The sequence below is a fragment of the Sorex araneus genome, chromosome 3, assembly GCF_027595985.1.
Source record: "Sorex araneus isolate mSorAra2 chromosome 3, mSorAra2.pri, whole genome shotgun sequence".
Taxonomy (NCBI): domain Eukaryota; kingdom Metazoa; phylum Chordata; class Mammalia; order Eulipotyphla; family Soricidae; genus Sorex; species Sorex araneus.
Genome location: NC_073304.1, coordinates 26,723,793 through 26,743,850, shown reverse-complemented (window position 1 = coordinate 26,743,850; position 20,058 = coordinate 26,723,793). Strand labels below are relative to the sequence as shown.

Below are 20,058 nucleotides of genomic sequence, written 5' to 3'. Positions count from 1 at the left end.
TTTCCTGAGGACATGTCAGCCCTGGGAAGTCAGAGCAGTTTAAGTTACATGCTTTGCTGAAACCCTTGGGCCCCCTGGATTAGCCGAAAAGTGAGAGAAATTGAAGTGTCCAAGTTTCTGCTGTAGCGTTCTGCTTCCTCCCAGAAGCCCAGCTGCTCAACAATGGTCCTGGTGTGTGAGCCTTAAAAACCCATTGTCACTGGTAACAATGGATGGAGGATGCATTCAATCCAGGGAGCTGCATGGTCCGGGAAGACGTGGAGAAATAAGATATGGTCCCGGTCATCAGGGACAAGATTATTTTATTCTGTGTGTGGGAGGGCGACGGGAGAGTGCTCAGAAGTGTGAGGCCAAGAGTTTGATCCCTGGTGCCACTCACATGCACCAAGCGCCAGCTTGGGGGCTCTGCTCTCTAGGAGCTCTGGTGGCACAATTGAGTGTGTAACCTCTGGCAGGTGTGTGTGTCTCCCAGGGAGCACTGCGGCCAAGTGTGTGAGCACCATCGCCAAGATTGTATGAGCCCGGGGCTGGAGAGATAGCACAGCGGGTAGGGCGTTTGCCTTGCATGCCGCCAACCTGGGTTCGATTCCCAGCATCCCATATGGTCCCCCAAGCACCGCCAGGAGTAATTCCTGAGTGCAAAGCCAGGAGTAACCCCTGAGCATTGCCGGGTGTGACCCAAAAAGGAAAAAAAAAAAAGAGTATATGAGCCCGTGACAAAGGGAAGGGGTAGAGCGGAGGTGACTATTTTAGCAGCAGTACATGGTCCACGTATAATGTGGCTGTTAGCCCGAATCCTCCTACCTGAACATGTATGTGCTGTTCTGCTCCCTTGAAATCCTTGACTGCACCCACTGGCATGTTCCTCATATTTCGGCTCAGGTTGTTTCCTCCTTAAGCATCTTTTTGCAGAACTGTTGGCCTGAGTTGGATTCCCCTCCTGAGCTTCCTGTAACGATCTATATTTTCCCATCACTACACCTCTCAGTTCACTTTACTTCTTCTCTTTTGGTGGGGCATGGGGCCACACCCAGTGGTGTCCAGGAATTTCTCCTGAGTCTGCACTCAGGGAGCACTCCTGGCAGGCTTGGGGAACCATGTGGGGTATTAGGGATTGAACCCAGGTCTGGCACATTCGAGGCGAGTACCTTATCTGCTGGACTCTCTTTCTTCCCTGAAGTTTGTTGTACTTTCAACCCTTACTTTGTTTGCTTGGACGCCTGACCAAGCATTCTGGAGGAGCGGGGGACTGTGCATCACACCATTCCTCATGTCTATTTGGTGTCTTACATAAGTAGGTACCTAACGGATATGTGTTGACTGAAGAAGAGCAGCCACTCTGATATACTGCCACCAGCATATAAGCTCTCAGGTCCCTTGCAGCTCTAACATAATGTGGGCCTGTGCTCACCAGTGGAGACTTTGTTTTCAGAGAGAGCGGGCCTAGTGTCTCTGAGGCTGGATATGACTTCACTTAGCAGTGAAAGGAATCCCCTCTCGGTGGCCCCTCTTTTCCTCTTCAGAGCCCTAATGACAATCCCAGTATGAGCAAGGGAGGGAACTTGCATCTTACTTCAGCTCCCTTTTGTGAGAGTCACTGGGGCTGGCAGGATTCCACGGGGGCCTTCCTGTCCACTTCCAACCAGGTCTCTTCTCAGTGACGGGATTGCGTTGAGGCAAGTCTGCAAAAATCCAGTGGCTAGACTACACCCAGCACTTGGGAAAGAAAATCAGTCCCAAGTATTTGCAGATTAGAAAGGCAAGAACATTTGATGAAAACAAACATTCCAAGCACCTGCCAGGCTTTTAATAATGTCAGAGCAGGGCCTAGGAACCAGCTGGAGGCGAAAGATAAGAAACACATTTAATTCCTCAGACCACACAAATTCCTTGTATTTTACGGTTAGGAAACAATGGCTGCGCTTCTCAGGCAAACTATTCCTCTTTCCCAGGTGGGTGTCAGGAGGTGGAGGGAGGGGTTCCGTTTTTTGCAGCTCCCCTGGGAAGGTGTTGCTGTCCGTGGTACTGAATTCCCTGTACAGGGCTGAGACGTTGGCGTTTGACTCAGCCGATGAATAATAGGAAGAAGCTGCACTATCATCTACACGAAAGACCAAAGAGCCTGTCTGGAAGCACGAGTCCAGATTCCAGTACCTGAAATTCCTGGAGCCAGATGTGTTTCAGAATCCAGAACTTCACAGGTCCTGACAGGAAATATCAATGGCCTATTATGCAAAACCTGTGAGGTCTGAAGCAGCACCACATGAGAATGCCAGTGTTCTGGGGGAAAGAATTGTATGACTCGCTGTCCCCAGGATGATCATGGCATATCAGGGTCTTCTTCCAAATGTGCTTGTTTTAGACTGATTCAAGAGCTTTTGGTCTTTGAGTGCTGTGCATTTCAGAAACTTTGTTAAGAAATTGTGGCCCCATCTGGATGTTGGATTCCACCCTGAGCTAAAATGACCTGGAGGGTTCCTTTGGTGGCTCAATCTTTCTAAGCTTGGTAATTTTCCAACTGGGAATTGGAAGCAGAGGGTAAATGAGGAATACAATGGAAAAAAAAAAACCAGACAACTTGGACCAGCTTGAAGGTTGAGAATATCCTGTTTCTCCATCTCCAAAGACTCAGTATATTTTTTTCCTCAGGGCAAAGAGGTACCATTTCTTGAAATAAAGGGGGGGTGTTTCTGGGAGCCTCGTGGATGACACACAGAAACTATTAGTCTTTTATTCCACTCAGAGTACTGACTGCCCCTTTATTCTGGGCAAATCTCATGTCTTGTCACACCAAGCATATATATAGTTGAAATGAAAGTGGTGGGAATAATTGGTTATGAGTACACAGTAATGGCTATTAGTCCTGTTGACTGTCTACTATCTGCCAGTTCTTTTTTTTGGGGGAGGGCACATCTGGTGGTGTTCAGGGTTTATTCCTGGCTCTGCAGTCACGATCACTCCTGGCAGTACCCAGAGAACTATATGTGGTGCCAGGGATTGAACCCAGGACAGCCACATGAAAGACAATCACTTTACCCTCTGTATTATTATTATTATTATTATCATCATCATCATCATCATCATCATTATTATTATCTGTATTATTATTCCAGACCTCATTTATTTTCTGATTTTTGGATCAAACCTGGTGGGCTCGGGAGATCAAACCCGGGTCAGACATGTGCAAGGTAAGCACCTGTACTATCTCTCTGACCCTTCAGGTTCTATACTGAATATTTGTCATGTGTTACCTTTCTTTTATTAAGTTTAAAGTTTATTTTTCAGTGTAGGGGTCAAACTCAGGGCTTCTCACATGCAAGGCTCTACCGCCAAGCTACATCCCTGGCTACAGCATGCATTATCTCTAGTATCTTTTCACTTTTTTTTCATTCTAGTGGCAGGGATGCCCTATTTCACCTATGAAGAAACTCAGGTTAATAGGGGTCATATAACCTACACTAACAGAGGAACTAGAGTTCAAATTGCAAAGTGCATTATTTTGCCATTCTTTTGCTTTCTTGTCATGGGTGTTGGCTTGACTGTGGAATGTGAAGATTAAATTACTGCTAGTGTTAAATCAATTTAGCTGTGTGAACTTTCAGTTAAATATATTGTGAAAGGATGTATATTTATCTTATATAGTTCCATTTATAAATTATAAAATGGGGATCGAGAGAGCTAGTATAGGGGTTAAGGCATTGCTTTGCAGGCAGTTAACCCCAGTTCAACCCCCGGCATCACATATGGCCTCCTAAGCATTGTGATCCTGAACGCATCTCAGGTGATCCCTGACAGCAGGGCCAGGAGTAAGAACTGAGCACCACAAGTTGTGGCCCCAACTCTTGTTACTCCAGGCCCACTGCCAGCAGATTAATGATCTATTTATATATCCTTCCAAAAGGATATCGGAATACATTTAGGATCTCATGACAGTCTACAATAGCTCTTTTTTCTATATCTGACTCTATAGAGTATTTTGGTTAGTTTTAAAATTTGTTAGTATGATGTCTTAGAGTATTAATTTTTTTAGTGAAATGAAATGAGAAATGTAGGAGGCAGACAGTAGTAAAGGTAATGGATGTCGAGACGTTGCACTATCAGACATACATTCATGTCAGTTGTTTTATAAGGACCAAGCTTTGTCCTTTTACTCTTTTTTCCTTCCTATTGTTGTCGCTGTGTTGATTTAGCACATCTGCTTTCAGCACTCACGTACTTGTGCAGGTGGGGTTGCATTGCTCACCTGAGCTCAGGTGTGCTGGAGAACACACACTTTGCTGTCACACCAGGGAACATGAACATCAGTGTCATAGGATCACAGGTAACACAGAGGGATTGAATCCAAGGCCTTTTGCATGAAAGGCAAGTGCTCTACCACTAAGCCACTAACCTGGGCCTCTGCTTTTCCTTTTGGAAGGAGCTTAGTGGAGTGGTTAAGTTCTAAATCTGTTGCATTTGGGATGATATTTGTCACACCAATCCGTGCTCAGTGGGCTACCCCTGTCTCTATGTGGGAGTCACTCCTGGTGGTTCTCAAGGGACCATGCACTGCCAAGGATCAAACCTGGATTGACTGCATGTAAGACAAATACCTTGACCCCTGTACCTTCTCCTCAGACCAGGAACATTTTTTAATTCAAGTCCCTCCTCATAAACTATAAATTTCAGTAAATTGCCCAATCTCTGTAAACCTCCAAGTCTTCAGTTGCAGTGGGTTTAATTGTGCACTTTCTTGTGGAGCTATGTAAACCACACCAGATAATGCAGCTAATGGATTTCACACAATGCCCAGGGCAGAGTAAGTTATTGTGTTCAAATCTGAAGTAGTCACGCTCTAATTACTTCTAGAGCAGATGTTTATTGAGCCCCCCTCTTTGGTAGCACCGAGCACTGTTATCCTAGAAATAGAGACTAAGTGGATCAAAGGATTTATTTTTTCTTTATGGGTGACACCCAACAATGCTCAGGGGTTACTCCTGGCTCTGAACTCAGGAATTACACCTGGTGGTGCTTGGGGGACCATATAAGATGCCAGGAATTGAACCCAGGTCGGCCGTGTGCAAGGCAAACACCCCACCCACTGTACTATTGCTCTGGCCCCAAGGATCAAAGGATCTTTTGCTCTGGGCTCCCTCTTCCTATCCATTAGACCAGAGTTCCCCAAAAGTGGAGTCCCATACTCATAGCAAATTGAACTTCAGACCTTGAACTCCAAGCTCAGACCCTGGGGAAAGAAGGCAGGCATAAAGAATCCAGGGTGTAAAGCACTGAGTTTGGAAGCAGTGAGAGTTTTAACCATAAATCCCCCAATCGCCTTGCAATGTGACTTTGGAGAAATTGGTTCTTTTCACTAGAGGATTTCTAAATCATATCTAGCTCCAGGAGGCTAGAATTCTGTTCAGATTTCTAGGATTCTGCTTTTAATTTCCAGGATTATGCAGATGTGGCTGTAGGGCACGTATGTCCTTAGACCGCCTCTGCTTCATCTGGTTTGGGTGTTGGGGCTGGAGAACAGAGAGCCTCTGAGGCATCCCAGGCTCTGCCATCGGAAAGACAAGTTCCATTTCTGACTCAGCCACTTTTAGCTAGAGTCATTTCTTAACCGATCTAGGCCTCGATTTCTTTATTATGTAATGAGGAGTTAATAATAATGGGCTGGAGCAATAGCATGGTGGGTAAGGCCTTTGCCTTGCATGCGGCCGACCCGGGTTCAATTCCTCCGTTCCTCTCGGAGAGCCCGGCAAGCTACCGAAAGTATCCCGACCGCACGGCCAGAGCCTGGCAAGCTACCCGTGGAGTATTTGATATGCCAAAACAGTAACAAGTCTCACAATGGAGACGTTACTGGTGCCCGCTCGAGCAAATCGATGAGCAACAGGATGACAGTGATACAGTGAATAATAATACTCAACCTTAAATATATGGGTTGGTGAGCATGCTTTGCATATGAGAGGTCCAGGTTTGATCTCGTACCACAGGGTCCCTGGAACATTGAAAGGAGTGAGTCCTATCACTGAGTTACGAGTAGCCCCTGAATACCAACAGATGTGGCCCTTCCAAAGCCCCTACCCCTAAATAGACTTATCATTGTTATTATACAACTATTAGCTAAGTACTCACTGCTAACCAGATACTGAGCTAGGCATTGGGATACAATTATAAGAAAAGTCAGTGGCAGTTGTAGTCTATGGGGAACACATCTAATACTGAATAGTCACAGCAAATATAAAAGGTGCCACTGTGACAGGAACTATGGAGCTTAGGAGCCAGAACCATAGGACAACGGGTAGGGCATTTGCCTTGCATGTGGCTGACCCAGGTTTGAATCCTGGCATCCTCAAGCACAATAGGAGTAATCCTAAATGCAGAGGCAGGAGTAACCCCTGAGCATCACTGGGTGTGGCCCAAACACCCCCAAGACAAACAGACAAATAAACAAAACAAAACAAAAACAGTAACAACAAAAGAACTGTGGATCATCACAAGGGAACCCTACTTGGTGAGGAATTTTAAGGAAGGTTTTTCTGGGAAGGTGATGCATTGAGCACTAATCAATGAGGATAGCTAATGAGATAAGAAGGGAAATCAGGGTGTGCAAGAGTCCTGTGGTGACAGATAAAAAAGAAGGTCAGTAGCAATACCACTCTTAGGAATATATCCCAGAGAGGCAAAAAGGTATAGTAGAAATGACATCTGCATTTCTATGTTCGTTGCAGCACTGTTTACAATAGCCACAATCTGGAAAAAACCAGAGTGCCCCCAAACAGATGACTGGTTAAAGAAACTTTGGTACATCTACACAATGGAATACTGTGCAGCTGTTAGAAAAGATGAAGTCATGAAATTTGCATATAAGTGGATCAACATGGAAAGTATCATGTTGAGTGAAATGAGTCAGAAAGAAAGAGACAGACATAGAAAGATTGCACTCATATGTGAAATATAAAGTAGCACAGAGGTACGAGCTTGCAATGATGCAACTTCTGGCAGAAATTTCTCTGGACTTAGTTACTAAAATACTAAAATATAGAAATACAAAACTGCACGGCTGCTATTGCGGCTGCATGACCTCATATCTCTTCATTCTCAGCAATGGAAAACAAATTATCAAATGCTTCCTTTTCAGCAGGTCCGACTTTGTGGCGGGGTGGGGGGAAACCCCAAACAATAATAGTGAGTTTTTTGTTGAAATATTGAATGTAATCAAAGTAAAGAGAAAGTAAAGTGAAATTTATCAGCTACACAGGCAGGGTAGAGGGCTGGGGTTGGGGGTGGGGGTTGGGGGGAGGTATGCTGTGATTCTTGGTGGTGGAATATGTGCACTGGTGAAGAGATGGGTGTTCGAGCATTGTATAACTGAGACTTAATCCTGAAAGCTTTGTAACTTTCCACATGGTGATTCAATAAAAAAATAAAATTAAAAAAAAAAGAAGGTCAGTGAGATAGGAGGGAAGAGAATGAAAATGAACCAGGGACCAAGCAAAGATGGAAAGAGCAACACCTCTGCCTTGTGGCAGAGTTTTATTTTTATCTTTCAGTCACTGAGTCGCCATTGAGGCTTAAATAGGGCAGCTATTATCATATTTATTTTTATAAAAGCACCGATTTTAAATAAATTTGAGGGGATAGAGCAATAGTATAGTGAGTAGGGCATTTGCTCTGCATGCAGCTAATCCAGGTTCGATCCCCTGTGCCCTGCCAGGAGTGATCTCTGAGTGCAGAGCCAGAAGAAATCCCTGAGCACTGCTAGGTGTGGCTCATCAAAATAAAATAATATAAAATCAATTTGAAGGGAGGTAGTAGAGTGAATTTAGGTGCACCAGCTAGGAGGCCAGTACTGAGCTGGTAGCTTAGAATGGGTGGGAAGAGGGGAGCTAGATGGGCACAGACTTGCGAGCTACCCCTGAGATGATATTGAGAGGACTTAACGAAAGATTAGATGGGACTGGGCAGGTACAGTTGAGCAGAGAGTTTGTCATGAATGATACCCATATTTCTGGATGGTTGATGATGCCATTTCCCAGGTGAGAGAATCTCAAAGGAGTATTTAGCATTGAAAGTGACTTTGGGTCTGGGGTGCCCTTGAGACATTGAAGTTGAGTTATCCAACAAGCAGTCTGCTCTGTGAGCTAAACTAGGAATAGAGATTTGGGGGCAAAAACAAAGACAAAAAGCAAAGTGTGCTCCTGAATCAGTTACCCCTGGGACTGAGTACAATCTAAAGAGAGAAGAGGGCCTCAGGCATAAGGAAATTGCAGACTTGATTGCCATGTGAAGATGAACCTGGGGCCAGAGAGCTAGTATAGAAGAAAGGTGCTTGCCTCGCAGGCAAGATCCTGGCTTGGTGGTCAGTACTTCCTTAGGCTGAACCTGAAAAAGTCCAAGGCATGTGGAGTTGAAACCGGTGTAGAAATTATGGGCCATAGAAATGAAGGAAAAAATGATTCATGCAGGAAACATTTGGGAAACTAACTGGAAAAAATAGAAGGTCAAGTAAAATGTGGATTGACCTGTATTTATTGCATTTAAACACATAAAAATCATTGGTGACCAGAGGTGGAGCAACGGATGAGTGACAAGGTGGAGGAGACAGTGGCAAGTGAGAAAATGATGGTGGTAAATATAGAATGGTCTTTCACAACTGTGACAGAGAGGAGAGGGAACAGACAGCAAGCAGAAGTTTTTAGAAGGTTGTAAATTGCATTATGGGTATAAAATGCTTGGAAAGGTACTTCACGACTAACGTGGATATTTGCCTTAGAGAAAAGATGTGACTTCAGAAGACTAAGTATTTGACTTGCGTTTCCACGTGACAGCATAGATTCTGTAACATGGACTCAGTTCTCTTGATAGAGATTCTTGGAGGGCATCTGGAAAGGAAGAGACAAAAGCCACTGTCTTGGGGATGACATGGTCCCAGGGTCAGGAAGGGCAAGAGGAGTCAACAACTGTGGTAAGGAGTGAGGCATGTACAAACATGATTTCCTTTGTGAAGAGCCAAGTCTTCAAAGAATCTCTTCGATTATATTTATTTTTAACCCATCAACCATATTTAGTTATTTATTTTTGGCAGGGCAGACTTGTGGTCACACTGGGCATTGGTTAAGAATTACTACTGACTCTGTGCTCAAGGCTTGGTCCTTGCAGTGATGGGGGACTATGTGGTGCTGGAAAATGAACCAGGGGCAAAGCAAGTGCCTTGCTTAACTCCTTGACTATCTCTCCAGTACCTAGCCTATCTCAGTGCCTCTCTGTCAAGGTCCATGAAGTTTTCATCAATGACTTCAACTCACTAACTTCGCTCAATGCCTGGGGCATCTTGGAGTCCTACATGATTTAGTACTTGTTTATTTAAGACTTGGTAATACATCAAACAGATAAAATGGTATGTTCAATTTTTATTTATACATTATAGGATGAGTAAATGAGAAGAATGAGGCAGTTCCGATAATGTTTTAAAAAAGGAAATCACGAGTTCTATTAGCCTCATCAATCAACTTGCTTCTTTATTTTGTTTTGATTGTAAAAAGAACCCTCAATCTCGTCATGGAGATCAGTAATTGCAAACAATAAGTTTTACCTTGAAATGTCAAGATATTCCTTAATTAATCAAAGATGGCAGCAAAAACATTGATTCTAGGCGCTGCACAAAAATGAGCTTGTCCAAAGGCTGAGCTAACTTCCAGTGTTTGACTTAAGCTATTTTATATTGTGACATATTATACTTATATTGTATTACTACTTTGTCATATTTACCATTCATCAAAACAATTCAATGAGGCATTTCTTATTGCTATCCACAATTAATGTACAAGAGAATCAAAGCTCAGAAAGATTAGGTAAACTTCTACTTCAGGACACATAAAAGTCTAGATACATTCAAAAATCATTCCACTGAAAATAACTCAAATTTATGGATAAAATACTCATAATGCATCAATGATTTGGCAAGAAAGAAAGAAATTCACAGAGGGGCCAGAGCCATAAGTCAGTGGGGAATGCATTTGCCTTGCATATGGTCAACCCGGTTCAATCCCTGATACCCCTTATGGTTCCCCTGAATATTACCTAGAGTGATCCCTGAGCACAGGGCCAGGAATAAGCCCTGAGCATGATCAGATGTGGCACAAATACCTAAAAAGGAAGGAAGGAAGGAAGGAAGGAAGGAAGGAAGGAAGGAAGGAAGGAAGGAAGGAAGGAAGGAAGGAAGGGAGGAAGGAAGGAAGGAAGGAAGGAAGGAAGGAAGGAAGGAAGGAAGGAAGGAAGGAAGGAAGGAAGGAAGGAAGGAAGGAAGGGAGGGAGGGAGGGAGGGAAGGAGGGAGGGAGGGAGGGAGGGAAGGAGGGAGGGAGGGAGGGAGGGAGGGAAGAAGGAAGGGAGGGAGGAAGGAAGGGAGGGATGGAGGAAGAGAAAAGAGAAGAAAAGAAAAAAAGGAAAGCAAAAGAAAGGCAAAGAGAAGAAAAGGAACTCAGGGGCTGGAGCAATAGTACAGTGGGTAGGGCATTTGCCTTGCACACGGTTGATTGGGGTTCTATTCCCAGCATCCCATATGGTCCCCTGAGCACCGCCAGCAGTAATACCTCAGTGCAAAGCCAAGAGTAACCTCTGTGCATCATCGGGTGTGACCCCCCCCAAAAAATGGAATTTGTAGAGTAAAAAAAAGCACCCAAATAAATGAGCAGAATATTCAGACTTGTCACCCACTAGTATGTCTTTGTTTGTTTTTGGGTCACACCCAGCAATGTTCAGATACTGGCTCTGCACTCAAATATCTCTTCTGGTGGGGCTTAAGGGGAAATATAAGAGATGCTTGGGGCTGGAGCAATAGCACAGCGGGTAGGGCGTTTGCCTTGCACGCGGCCGACCCGGGTTCAATTCCCAGCATCCCATATGGTCCCCTGAGCACCGCCAGGAGTAATTCCTGAGTGCAGAGCCAGGAGTAACCCCTGTGCATCGCCAGGTGTGACCCAAAAAGCAAAAAAAAAAAAAAAAAAAAAAAAAAAAGAGATGCTGGGTATAGAACCTGGGTTGATCGCATGCAAGGTGAATGCCCTGTCTGCTTTACTATTTCTCCAGCCCACTTGCAACTGCAATACATGAAAATTGATGAGTGTTACCATAAGATTTCAACTATATTAAAAAATAAAATTCAGACATATGCTGCTTAAAATACATATCCAAAGTATGGAAGTACCAAAGGAAATATAAAATAATGTGCTAGGAAACTACAAACTTATAAAACAAAAAAAAAACATGAAGGCAAAATTCCTTTTCTTTTTTCTTTTTGCTTTTTGGGTCACACAGGGGTTACTCCTGGCTCATGCACTCAGGAATTACTCCTGGCGGTGCTCAGGGGACCATATGGGATGCTGAGAATCAAACCCGGGTCGGCCATGTGCAAGGCAAACGCCCTACCTGCTGTGCTATCACTCCAGCCCCCATGAAGGCAAAATTTTAAAATTGCATCATGGATATAGATATAAAAAACATAGATAATTTAAATTATAGATTATCTAAAAGTTTAATTCACAAGTGAAACAACAAAATATTCCAACTCTATTTGTTAATGTTATAGCCTTAAAAATAATAAAATTTCAAGGAAAAGCTAGACAAACATGAGATTATAGTGGAAGATTTGAACACTTCTTTAAATAATAAACTAGCCAGATGAAATTATACAAAGATCATAAGAAGTATGGGGCTGGAGTGATAGCACAGCGGGTAGGGCATTTGCCTTGCACGCGGCAGACCCAGGTTCGAATACCAGCATCCTATATGGTCCCCCGAGCACTGCCAGGAGTAATTCCTGAGTGCATGAGCCAGGAGTAACCCCTATGTGCATCGCCGGGTGTGACCCAAAAACCAAAAGAAAACCAAAAAAAAACAAAGATCATAAGAAGTTTGAAAACACAAGAACAAGCCCTATTAAATGGTGAAATATAGATTAGAGTCACAGTGGAGAGTATAATCATAATATAATTATAATTAATTTAATATATATAATGTTGTATATAATTTATAACACATGTATAAGTAAAGGCATGACAATAGTATGTTAGAGGTCAGAATTTGGGAAATACTGGTGTAATTTTGTAAGTTTCCTTTTAAAACTATTTAAAAAATTAATTAATTCACTTTAAAAATTAATTAACACTGGAGGTACTCAGGGGTTACTATTGGCTCTGTGCTATTAATTCTATTATAAAATATAATTATATTATATAATTTATTATAGCACTGTAGCACTGTCGTCCCATTTTTCATCAATTTGCTTGAGCAGGCACCAGTAACGTTCCCATTGTGAGATTTCTTGTTACTGTTTTTGGCATATTGAATACGCCACGGGTAGTTTGCCAGGCTCTGCCATGCAGGCGGGATACTCTCGGTAGCTTGCTGGGCTCTCTGAGAAGAATGGAGGAATCGAATGGACGTCGGCTGCATGCAAGGCAAACGCCCTACCCGCTGTGCTGTCACTCCAGTCCATAATTTATTATATATAATATAAAAAATAAATCACGCTACCATTAGTAAAAACAAAAGCCAGCATGATCATATTAAGTAGATTTCACAGCAAAGAATATTGCCATAGACAAAGATTATTTCATAACTCTGAAGCGCTAATTCATCAACAGGACATAAAAACCCTTGTCATCTATATAGCTAATTATAGTGCTTCAAAACATGGTAAGCAAAACACAGATAAAATTACAAGGAAAATTAGATGGATTTATAATCAAATTGGAATTTTAACTCCCTTGTCTAAATTGATTCTTTTAAAGGGAAAACAAATCATTTACCAAAAACAATCAAATTTAAGACTGAGAACAGCATCAATACTTTAAAAGGATTCAAATAATATAAGGAGTGTTCTTGGGAGCTTGCCTTACACATGGTCAACCCAGATTTGAGCCTGGCACCCCCATGCAGTCCCCTGAAGCCTGTCAAGAATGATCCCTGAGCATAGAGGCAGGAGTAAGCCCTGATCATTCCTGGGTGTGACCCCAAAACTCAACAATAATAATAATGTTCTTTAGCCATAATGGAATTATTTTATTATGTAATGGAACCCAGGTGTGCAGGACCCAGGGCTGAGATCTCCAAACCTGTTCTGATTGGGACTGGGCCTCTTCCGCCCAGATCCCCCATTTTCCAGTAGCTAGGCAGTCACACCTACAAACTGTCCCAGGTGCTGTGTAATCCCATCAACAGTCAACATCCAGAGACTATAAAACCAAGCTCCTGGCCGTGCAACATTTTATAGCTTAGTTCTCCCTCTCGGAGAATCTGGCAAGCTACCCAGAGTTTCATGCCTCCACGGGAGAGCCTGGCAAGCTCCCTGTGGTGTATTCATATGCCAAATACAGTAAGAATGATGGATCTCATTCCCCTGACCCTGAAGAGCTTCTAATGCAGCGGCATCGTTGGGAAAGACAAGTAAAGAGAGGCTGCTAAAATCTCAGGGCTAGGACAAATGGAGATGTTACTGGGCCACTCGAGCAAATCGCCAATCAACGGCATGACAGCGATACAGTGATACAGTGATGTAATGGAATATTATAAATAAATAACAAAAAATATACCAAATATTTCAAAACCAAACAGATTTCTAATAATTTATGAAACAAAAAATTAAACTTAAATATAAATCAAAAAGGAAAATATTTTGAACTGAATAAAAATGGCAATACATCATTTGTGGGCTAGAGAGATAGTACAGGGATTAAGGCACTTTCTTCACTTGTCCAGTCAACCCCAATTTGCTCCTAGGACTGCATATGGTTCCCTAGCGTTGCCGGGAGTCACTTCTAGACAAAGACCCTGAATACTCAGGAATAAGCCTTGAACACTACCAGTTGTGACCCCAAACCTGTACCCCCTAAAGAAAAACAATCTTGTGAGATGCCATTAACAGCACAGTACTGAGAAGCTAGTTCATAGTAATAAACATCTGTATTAGTAATAAGAAAAGTTTCAAAACCAGCTTTCACCTTAATATAAGATCAAATTGCATCAATAATGAGCAGAAGGAAATAATAAAGACCAGAGTAGATATTAACGAGTTCAAAAACAGAAAAAGAACAAAAAAGAAAATGAAAGAAACCAACTATTACTTTTCGGAGAACATCAATTAAACAACCTCTAGCCAGATGGAATAGGAAAAAAGGGGCAGGGACATAAATTACCATATTAGGAATAAAAGAAGTAATATCACACATTCCTTAATATTCAAAGAGCAGTTAGACTGTGCTACCCGTTGTGTATTTGATATGCCAAAAACAGTAACAGTAAGTCTCACAATGCAAACGTCACTGTGCCCACTCGAGCAAATTGATGAGCAGTGGGATGACAGTGACAGTGACAGTAAGACTATGTTCTGAGCAATGTTATGCCAACAAGTTTGGTCACTTGAACGAAATGATGATTTCCTTAAAAGACACACTGCCAAAGCTCACGTGAGAAGTTCATTATGGGCCAGGGAGATAACTCAAGGGGCTAGAGCACTGCTTCCTTCCAGGAAGTCTCAGTTCAATTCCTGCACTCCATGGTCCCTAACCACCACCAGGAGTGACTCCTGAGCACTGAGCTGGGAGTACTCCCATAGAACCACTAGCTGTGTCCCCCCCCCAAAAAAAAGGCAACATCCTTGTCACTGTATCTATTCAAGAGACTGAATGTCTAGCTGAGAAACCTTCCAGAAAGTTTACTTCCAGTTGACAAATGAATTTCTCAAACATTTAATGAAGAATCAAAACCAATTTTACATAAACCCTTCAGAACCCAGAAGATCACATACTCCTTTATGAATTCAGCACCACCCTGATACCAAAAACCAAAGTCGCTTCAAGTAAAAAAAACAAAAAAAGACCAAAATTCAGCATGAATACATATGTAAAAATCCTAAATAAAGTTCTAGCAAATAAAATTCACCAATAAAGAAGAGAGTTTATCCTAGAAATGCAAAGTTGATTTAACATTCAAAAATTTGTCACTGCAATTGATCACATTAATAGTGTGATCACTGGGGCTGGAGTGATAGCATAGCGGGTAGGGCGTTTGCCTTGCACGCGGCCGACCCGGGTTCAAATCCCAGCATCCCATATGGTCCCCTGAGCACCACCAGGAGTAATTCCTGAGTGCAGAGCCAGGAGTAACCCCTGTGCATCGCCGGGTGTGACCCAAAAACCAAAAAAAAAAAATAGTGTGATCACATACAAGATATGGGTGCACGTGATCACTGAGCTTTATCTCTTAGCCCCCATAATACTTTTTTGGGAGATGGGGGGACACATGTGTTAGTGCTCTGCACACAGGGATCACTCCTGGAAGTTTTTGGGGGACCATATGTGGCCCTGGGGGTCAAACTGGAGTTGGCTGCAAGCAAGGCAAGTGTCTTAACCCCTATACTATCTCCCCCATAAGAGCTTCTTAGTGAATATAGTGAAAGATCAATGAAATCCATCACCTAATCCTGATTTTAATTTTTTTTTTTTGCTTTTTGGGTCACACCTGGCGATACACAGGGGTTACTCCTGGCTCTACACTCAGGAATTATCCCTGGTGGTGCTCAGGGGACCATATGGGATGTTGGGAATTGAACCCGAGTTGGCCGTATGCAAGGCAAATGTCCTATCCACTGTGCTATCGCTCCAGCCCTCTAATCCAGATTAAAAAACCACACACACAGAGTAAACTAGAAATACAGAAGATCTCATGCAGCCTGGGGGTAGTGGGGGGGGAGAAGCATCTAAAAAAATCTATAGCAATGTCACATTAATTTTTTTCAAAATCAATAACACCTTTTATTGCATCTCTAAAGAATCACAAATAGGACTGAAGAATCATCCCATAAAATGCTGTTTCTATAGCCTGACCATTTAGATTTCTTATTCACCAGTTTGCTAAACTCTTCTTTCAGAAAGAGACACTATCCAACATTTTCCCGAGATCCTTGTTTTGAACTGTTGTGGCTGGCTGAATCAAAGCAGCTAAATTTGATGCAGGTTCAATGTTTTTTCTTCAAGGATTAACTCATCCTTCTTGGCTTGAAATATAACATAGAACAAGTAATGCTTGTCCTTGCCCAGACCCTGTCTTTCTGCCCCCCCACCACCTGCAAAATTTTGTATTTCAACAAGAGAGTCCATTTTTCTGAAAAGTGACATTGGTGGGGAAATGATTGTAAACAAACTCAACTAATAATGAAAGCCCGGAGTAATTCATTTGATCATATTCTAAACATAAATACAGATAGTGCAAACTATACCCAGTTCCTTTCCATCCCTCCACAATTTGTCAACCTGGGGACAAATTCCTTCCTTCCTTCCTTCCTTCCTTCCTTCCTTCCTTCCTTCCTTCCTTCCTTCCTTCCTTCCTTCCTTCCTTCCTTCCTTCCTTCCTTCCTTCCTTCCTTCCTTCCTTCCTTCCTTCCTTCCTTCCTTCTTTCCTTCCTTTTAAAAAATTTCCTTCCGTCCTTTTGTCACACCCTATGATATTAAGGGGTTACCCTGGCTCTGCACTCAGAAACTACTGGTGATGCTTGAGGACCATATGGAATACTATGGATCAAAACTGGGTCAGCTGCAAGGTAAGTGCCCTATTCACTGTATTACCTCTTCAACCCTGATCCCTTTTTCTTTCTAAGGAGTCTTTCTATATTGATGTGATTCAAATGCCTCCACAAAGGACCTCTGGGGTCCCTGCACAGTAAATGCATTATTCAGAGAGAAGTCAACATGATCTTGTCTGCTGATAGCTGAGAATAGTCTTCATTCTTGCAGCAGATGCAGTAAAGAGAGCAACATCATATGTAGTGGTAAGAGACTGCATCTATTTTGCTAAAGATCAGGAATAAGAAAAACATCTGTTCTTACCACTTCTTTTTCAACATTGTATTAAGGTTGTAGCCAGTGTAATAAGGCAAGAATAAGAATTAAAGACATTTAAGTTGGAAAAGAAGTAGCAAAGCTGTGTTACAATATGACTATTCTTTTTTTTTTTTTCTTTTTGGGTCACACCCAGCGCTGCTGGGTTACTCCTGGCTTTGCACTCAGGAATTACTCCTGGCGGTGTTTGGGGGACCATATGGGATGCCAGGGATCAAACCCGGGTCAGCTGCATGCAAGGAAATGCCCTACTTGCTGTCCCATCACTCCAGACCCCCAATATGACTATTCTTAAAGAAAACCTGATGGCATTTACCAAAAACAGGGCATTCAAGGGGGTCAAAGCAAGGGCACAAGGATGTGGCAATGCTCATGGTGCAGGGTTTTACCTGTGTGATCCTCTGGTTCTGGGGTCCTCTAGGCCCACACCACATCTGGTTCTGCTCAATGGCCTTCTGACTGTACCTTGGGATGCTTTAGGGAGGGGACCATTTATTGCTGGGGATCAAATCCAGGTCAGGCACATACTAGGCATGTGCTCTAACTGCTTTTCTATCTTCTTGCCCCTTAAATGACGTTTTTTTGTGGGGAGGGTGCACACTTGGCTGTGTTCAGGGCTTACTACTGGTTCTGCATTCAGAGATTACTCTTTGTGGGACTCAAGGGAACATATGGGATTCCAGGGATTGAACCCTGATTGGTTGCATGTAAGACAAGCAACCTGCCTTCTGTACTGTCACTCTGGCCCCAAATTTCCACCCTTTGTATGAGCTAACTATCCCATTCTTCAGTATTTACCCAGAAAAAAAGAAAGCATATGGGGGCTGGAGCGATAGCACAGCGGGTAGGGCGTTTGCCTTGCACGCGGCCAACCCGGGTTTTATTCCCAGCATCCCATATGGTCCCCTGAGCACCACCAGGAGTAATTCCTGAGTGCATGAGCCAGGAGTAACCCCTGTGCATCGCCGGGTGTGACCCAAAAAGCAAAAATAAATAAATAAATAAATAAAAAGCATATGAATCGAATATGAATGTAACTAAGACAGCTACATTCATATTCAAAGCAGCTTCACTGAGACCCAACCAGAAACAAGCCCAAATTCATCTTTTGCTGAGCATGGAATGTTTTGTTTCGTTTTGTTTATTGGTTTTTGTAACTGTAACCCCACTGGGGTTACAGACAAAAGAAAGATTTTACAGTCTCAGTGATGCTCCTGGCCCTGTGCTCAAGGATCACATCTGGTGGGGTTTGGGGGACCATATGTGGTGCTGGGGATGAAATTTGGGTCCATCACTGCAAGGCAAAATGCCCTATCCTCTATACTATCACTGCAGTCCTGAATTTTTTGAGAGGAGAACACCCAGTGGTGCTCAGGGCTTGCTCCTGTTAGTGCTCAGGGGGCCATATGGAGTGTGGGGGATCAAATCCAGGTGGCTGCATACAAAGCAAATGCCATACCCACTGTACTATTGCTCCAGCCCTAAGCAAGGAGTGATGAAATGTGGTCTACCCACGCAATGGAATAGTACCCATCAGTAAAACGAAAGAAAGCATTGAAACATAAGCAAGGGTGGGGTTCAAAATGTTTATACAGCGTAGAAGAGCCAGAGAAAAATAGAGCCAGAGGAAAAATTACTGCTCTGCATGAACACAATGCTAGAGAAAGTAAACTAACCTCTCGTGACAGGCTGTGGCTCACCTGGGGCCTGGGTGGGTGGGGAGAGAACAGGATGGGGGGTTTCAAGGAACTTGGAGGAAACTGCAGCATTTTGAATAGTTTCATGAGTGTACGTTTGTATCTTAGTTCTGAGCAAACCACCCAACTCCATTTCACGCAGTCCATTGACCTCAGTAAAACTGTCAGTAGCAATGGTATAAGCACACAAAGAAAGAAGAAAATAAGCAATAGGTCAATAAAATTAGTAATTATCCAAGGTCAGGTGGTTAGAAAAATGGCAGAACTGGTTCATCCTCAGATTTGTCTGACTTCAAAACCTGTGCTTTGAATCTAAGTTAAAACTCATCCTTGTTTTCTGAATTTCACATGTGAAGAATCATCATCATGGCCTTTGTCAAGTACCACCCACTATTTAAACAATAATCATTCCTCATCTTTGCATCGACTCACTTTTAAACTCAGCGTCATGCCAGACAGTCATTGCAGTGAAAGGAGAATTCTGATAAATGCTCAGAATTTTCCTTATCCACGTTAAAATAATACAGAGCAACTGAAAGGAAGACCAGGTCACCCTTTGTGCTGGTGCGTTCTCTGTGTCAATGGTTAGGCCAGGGCCATAGTTGCTTCATCAAACACAGTGCTGGGTGTTGCTGGTGTCTGGTCTACCATGACCAAACTGAATCAGTAAAGGTGATTCCAGCTGCCTTGTCCAATCAGGAGGAACCTGAAGAGCATCCTAGAGGGTCCCTGAGGGTGAAAGAGTCTGCAGCCTCCGCAAGTGCCTGGTTCTTTCCAGCCTGCCGAACTTCCCTGCAGATTCCCATGAGCCAGCTCCCGCAACTCTGTGTGCCAATGCCTTGAAATAAATCTCTTAGTCTGTATGTATCCTCCTCTTGTTTCTTGGGAAGACCCTGGCCGACATGTCTGCACAGTATCCATCACTTCCTCTCTTCCTGTGGGAAGAAGGGGAGGAGGAGCACCTATCTGGGAGGAGGGAGGGAGAGTGGTGAGGGCAAAAACAGGGTGGGCTCGCTCCTCCCCTCTCCCCTGGGTGGTGGCAGGAGGGAGTTGGAGGGTGAGAGAGGAAAGCACAGGGAAGCACAGCTCCAGAATGGCGCAGAGCTATTGGGGACCAGCCCCCTCGGACACCTCTCTCTAGCTAGATGAGTCACTGCATCGGCACCCCTGGTTTCCAGGCTCCCGGGACTGGCCCTTGCTCTCCCTGCATCCCTGAGCTGTCCTGTCCTCCACAGCCGCTGTGGGGGTGACAGAGGCCTGGGGACACAGGACAGTCTCCCGAGGAGCTTTGTAAACATTCCAACACACATGGATTCCCTCTGTGGGAAATTCCGCCCGCCCCTGGGATTCTAACATGCAGCTGGATTGGGATGTGCCCACGGGTGTTGAGAAGAAGGTTGAAGAACCTGTTCCCAATAGAGCAGAAGGACTCCCCAGAACCACACTCTACCTCCCCGTTTTCAGTTCCCATTTTACACCT

At 43.5% G+C, this 20,058-nt stretch overlaps 1 long non-coding RNA gene across 1 annotated transcript; it reads left to right on the top strand.

Annotated features, from left to right (window-relative positions):
- The first annotated feature begins 3,111 nt into the window (after positions 1-3,111).
- Positions 3,112-19,345, top strand: LOC129403263 (uncharacterized). The gene is made up of 3 exons (XR_008629085.1): positions 3,112-3,188; positions 16,496-16,583; positions 19,278-19,345. It is a non-coding gene; the product is annotated as an uncharacterized LOC129403263 (long non-coding RNA).
- Positions 19,346-20,058: the final 713 nt, after the last annotated feature.